This window comes from Parasteatoda tepidariorum, chromosome 4, assembly GCF_982258835.1.
Source record: "Parasteatoda tepidariorum strain Cologne lab strain chromosome 4, Ptep-v5.0, whole genome shotgun sequence".
NCBI lineage: Eukaryota > Metazoa > Arthropoda > Arachnida > Araneae > Theridiidae > Parasteatoda > Parasteatoda tepidariorum.
The window spans coordinates 115,666,447-115,672,446 of record NC_141758.1 but is presented as its reverse complement, the minus strand read 5'-3'; positions in this window follow the sequence as shown (position 1 = coordinate 115,672,446).

Here is a 6,000-nt window from a genome sequence, read left to right as displayed (position 1 = left end):
CTCCTGATATGACTTCTGTCCCTTTTTCAGCCATTATTCACTCTTTAGCAAAGAAAATTATTTCTTTTCACATATAGAAGACTTTATTCGCTTTAAAATGTTGAAAAGAAGTTAAAAAAATAATATAAATTAAAATAAATAAATATATAAAATTTATCCGTTTATTAGCTATTATTCGCTATTTCCGTGAAGAAAAAATATTTTTTTTTATATACAGAACACTTGATTCACGTTAAAATATCAAAAACTGTATTAAAAAAATAATATAAAAAGAAAGAAAAAACTTGAATGTCGACCGTCGCAGGGTTTCGAACCCATGGCCCCCGGGTCAACAAATCCAACTAGCCACACAGCTTTACCAAGTGAGCCATGCTTCACATGCCTGCCCCGGGACGATTTAATTTAAAACACCTCCTCCCGGTTAATAAACAAGACGTATATTGGCCCATTGTGGGCCCACTAATTTGTATATAAAAAAATCCTTCAGTACAATTGTTCGATACATTAAATTCTAATTTTGGGCGGAGTTTGAAATTTATAGGTTAATATTATAGGGAGTTACGGGGTGTGATGCGTGCGCGCCTCCTGGTATGACTTCTGTCCCTTTTTCAGCCATTATTCACTCTTTAGCAAAGAGAAAAAAAATTTTTTTTACCTCTAGAACACTTTATTCGCTTTAAAATATTGAAAGAAGTTAAAAAAATAATATAAACTAAAATAAATAAATAAATAAAATTTATCCGTTTATTAGCTATTATTCGCTATTTCCCGAAGAAAAAACAGTTTCTTTTGTATACAGAACGCTTGATTCCCGCTAAAATTTCATAAAATATATTAAAAAAAATAATATATAAAAAAAGAATAAATTCGAATGTCGACCGTCGCAGGGTTTCGAACCCATAGCCCCAGGGACAGAATATCTAACTTGCCACACAGCTTTATCAACTGCGCCATGCTTCACATGCCTAGCCCGCGAATATTTAGCTTAAGACACCACCTCCCGGTTAGTAAACAAAACATATTTTGGCAGATTGTGGGCCCACTAATTGGTATATAAAAAAACTCTTCGGTACAAGTGTTCGATACATTAAATTTTAATTTTGGGCGCAGTTTGAAATTTATAGGTTGATTTTATAGGGACTTACGGGGTGTGATGTGCGCGCGCCTCCTGGTATGACTTCTGTCCCTTTTTCAGCCATTATTCACTCTTTAGCAAAGAAAAATATTTCTTTTCACATATAGAAGACTTAAGTCGCTTTAAAATGTTGAAAAGAAGTTAAAAAAATAATATAAATTAAAATAAATAAATATATAAAATTTATCCGTTTATTAGCTATTATTCGCTATTTCCGTGAAGAAAAAATATTTTTTTTATATACAGAACACTTGATTCACGTTAAATTATCAAAAACTGTATTAAAAAAATAATATAAAAAGAAAGAAAAAATTTGAATGTCGACCGTCGCAGGGTTTCGAACCCAAGGCCCCCGGGTCAACAAATCTAACTAGCCACACAGCTTTACCAAGTGAGCCATGCTTCACATACCTGCCCCGCGACGATTTAATTTAAAACACCTCCTCCCGGTTAATAAACAAAACGTATATTGGCCCATTGTGGGCCCACTAATTGGTATATAAAAAAATCCTTCAGTACAATTGTTCGATACATTAAATTCTAATTTTGGGCGGAGTTTGAAATTTATAGGTAAATATTATAAGGAGTTACGGGGTGTGATGTGTGCGCGCCTCCTGAAATGACTTCTGTCCCTTTTTCAGCCATTATTCACTCTTTAGCAAAGAGAAATATTTCTTTTCACCTATAGAACACTTTATTCGCTTTAAAATATTGAAAGAAGTTAAAAAAATAATATAAACTAAAATAAATAAATAAATAAAATTTATCCGTTTATTAGCTATTATTCGCTATTTCCCGAAGAAAAAACAGTTTCTTTTGTATACAGAACGCTTCATTCCCGCTAAAATTTCATAAAATATATTAAAAAAAATAATATATAAAAAAAGAATAAATTCGAATGTCGACCGTCGCAGGGTTTCGAACCCATAGCCCCAGGGACAGAATATCTAACTTGCCACACAGCTTTATCAACTCCGCCATGCTTCACATGCCTAGCCCGCGAATATTTAGCTTAAGACACCACCTCCCGGTTAGTAAACAAAACTTATTTTGGCAGATTGTGGGCCTACTAATTGGTATATAAAAAAACTCTTCGGTACAAGTGTTCGATACATTAAATTCTAATTTTGGGCGCAGTTTGAAATTTATAGGTTGATTTTATAGGGACTTACGGGGTGTGATGTGCGCGCGCCTCCTGGTATGACTTCTGTCCCTTTTTCAGCCATTATTCACTCTTTAGCAAAGAAAAATATTTCTTTTCACATATAGAAGACTTAATTCGCTTTAAAATGTTGAAAAGAAGTTAAAAAAATAATATAAATTAAAATAAAGAAATAAATAAAATTTATCCGAAATTTATCCGATTATAAGCTAATATTCGTTATTTCCCAAAGAAAAAATAGTTTTTTTGGATACAGAACACTCTATTCACGCTAAAATTTCATAAAATATATTTAAAAAAATAATATATAAAAAAAGAAAAAACTTGAATGTCGACCGTCGCAGGGTTTCGAACCCATATCCCCCGGGACAGAATATCTAACTTGCCACACAGCTTTATCAACTGCGCCATGCTTCACATGCCACCCCCGCGAATATTAAACTTAAAACACCTCCTCCCGGTTAGTAAACAAAACTTATTTTGGCCCATTGTGGGTCCACTAATTGGTCTATAAAAAAATTCTTCAGTACAATTGTTCGATACATTAAATTCTAATTTTGAGAGGAGTTTGAAATTTATAGGTTAATATTATAGGGAGTTACGGGGTGTGATGCGTGCGCGCCTCCTGATATGACTTCTGTCCCTTTTTCAGCCATTATTCACTCTTTAGCAAAGAGAAATATTTCTTTTCGCCTATAGAACACTTCATTCGCTTTAAAATATTGAAAAGAAGTTAAAAAAATAATATAAATTAAAATTTTAAATATATAAAATTTATCCGTTTATTAGCTATTATTCGCTATTTCCGTGAAGAAAAAATATTTTTTTTTATATACAGAACACTTGATTCACGTTAAAATATCAAAAACTGAATAAAAAAATAATATAAAAAGAAAGAAAAAATTTGAATGTCGACCGTCGCAGGGTTTCGAACCCATGGCCCCCGGGACAACAAATCTAACTAGCCACATAGCTTTACCAAGTGCGCCATGCTTCACATGCCTGCCCCGCGACGATTTAATTTAAAACACCTCCTCCCGATTAATAAACAAAACGTATATTGGGCCATTGTGAGCCCACTAATTAGTATATAAAAAAATCCTTCAGTACAATTGTTCGATACATTAAATTCTAATTTTGGGCGGAGTTTGAAATTTATAGGTTAATATTATAGGGAGTTACGGGGTGTGATGCGTGCGCGCCTCCTGATATGACTTCTGTCCCTTTTTCAGCCATTATTCACTCTTTAGCAAAGAAAAATATTTCTTTTCACCTATAGAACACTTCATTCGCTTTAAAATATTAAAAAGAAGTTAAAAAAATAATATAAATTAAAATAAATAAATATATAAAATTTATCCGTTTATTAGCTATTATTCGCTATTTCCCAAATAAAAAATAGTTTCTTTTGTATACAGAACACTTGATTCACGCTAAAATTTCATAAAATATACTAAAAAAAATAATATATAAAAAAAGAAAAAATTTGAATGACGACCGTCGCAGGGTTTCGAACCCATAGCCCCAGGGACAGCATATCTAACTTGCCACACAGCTTTATCAACTGCGCCATGCTTCACATGCCTAGCCCGCGAATATTTAGCTTAAAACACCACCTCCCGGTTAGTAAACAAAACTTATTTTGGCAGATTGTGGGCCCACTAATTGGTATATAAAAAAACTCTTCGGTACAAGTGTTCGATACATTAAATTCTAATTTTGGGCGCAGTTTGAAATTTATAGGTTAATATTATAGGGAGTTACGGGGTGTGATGTGTGCGCGCCTCCTGATATGACTTCTGTCCCTTTTTAAGCCATTATTCACTCTTTAGCAAAGAAAAATATTTCTTTTCACCTATAGAACACTTCATTCGCTTTAAAATATTGAAAAGAAGTTAAAAAAATAATATAAACTAAAATAAATAAATAAATAAAATTTGTCCGTTTATTAGCTATTATTCGCTATTTCCCGAAGAAAAAATAGTTTCTTTTGTATTCAGAACACTTGATTCACGCTAAAATTTCATAAAATATATTAAAAAAAATAATATATAAAAAAAGAAAAAATTTGAATGTCGACCGTCGCAGGGTTTCGAACCCATGCCCCCGGGACAACAAATCTAACTTGCCACACAGCTTTACCAACTGCGCCATGCTTCACAAGCCACCCCCGCGAATATTAAACTTAAAACACCTTCTCCCGGTTAGTAAACAAATTTTATTTTGGCCCATTGTGGGTCCATTAATTGGTCTATAAAAAAATTCTTCAGTACAGTTGTTCGATACATTAAATTCTAATTTTGAGCGGAGTTTGAAATTTATAGGTTAATATTATAGGGAGTTACGGGGTGTGATGCGTGCGTGCCTCCTGATATGACTTCTGTCCCTTTTTCAGCCATTATTCACTCTTTAGCAAAGAGAAATATTTCTTTTCACCTATAGAACACTTCATTCGCTTTAAAATATTGAAAAGAAGTTAAAAAAATAATATAAATTAAAATAAATAAATATATAAAATTTATCTGTTTATTAGCTATTATTCGCTATTTCCGTGAAGAAAAAATAATTTTTTTTATATACAGAACACTTGATTCACGTTAAAATATAAAAAACTGTATTAAAAAAATAATATAAAAAGAAAGAAAAGTTTTGAATGTCGACCGTCTCAGGGTTTCGAACCCATGGCCCCCGGGACAACAAATCTAACTAGCCACACAGCTTTACCAAGTGCGCCATGCTTCACATGCCTGCCCCGCGACGATTTAATTTAAAACACCTCCTCCTGGTTAATAAACAAAACGTATATTGGCCCATTGTGGGCCCACTAATTGGTATATAAAAAAATCCTTCAGTACAATTGTTCGATACATTAAATTCTAATTTTGGGCAGAGTTTGAAAGTTATAGGTTAATATTATAAGGAGTTACGGGGTGTGATGTGTGCGCGCCTCCTGATATGACTTCTGTCCCTTTCTCAGCCATTATTCACTCTTTAGCAAAGAAAAATATTTCTTTTCACCTATAGAACACTTCATTCGCTTTAAAATAAAATATTGAAAAGAAGTTAAAAAAATAATATAAATTAAAATTTTAAATATATAAAATTGATCCGTTTATTAGCTATTATTCGCTATTTCCGTGAAGAAAAAATATTTTTTTTTTATATACAGAACACTTGATTCACGTTAAAATATCAAAAACTGAATAAAAAAATAATATAAAAAGAAAGAAAAAATTTGAATGTCGACCGTCGCAGGGTTTCGAACCCATGGTTCCCGGGACAACAAATCTAACTAGCCACATAGCTTTACCAAGTGCGCCATGCTTCACATGCCTGCCCCGCGACGATTTAATTTAAAACACCTCCTCCCGGTTAATAAACAAAACGTATATTGGCCCATTGTGAGCCCACTAATTAGTATATAAAAAAATCCTTCAGTACAATTGTTCGATACATTAAATTCTAATTTTGGGCGGAGTTTGAAATTTATAGGTTAATATTATAGGGAGTTACGGGGTGTGATGTGTGCGCGCCTCCTGATATGACTTCTGTCCCTTTTTCAGCCATTATTCACTCCTTAGCAAAGAAAAATATTTCTTTTCACCTATAGAACACTTTATTCGCTTTAAAATATTGAAAAGAAGTTAAAAAATAATATAAAATAAAATAAATAAATAAATAAAATTTATCCGTTTATTAGCTA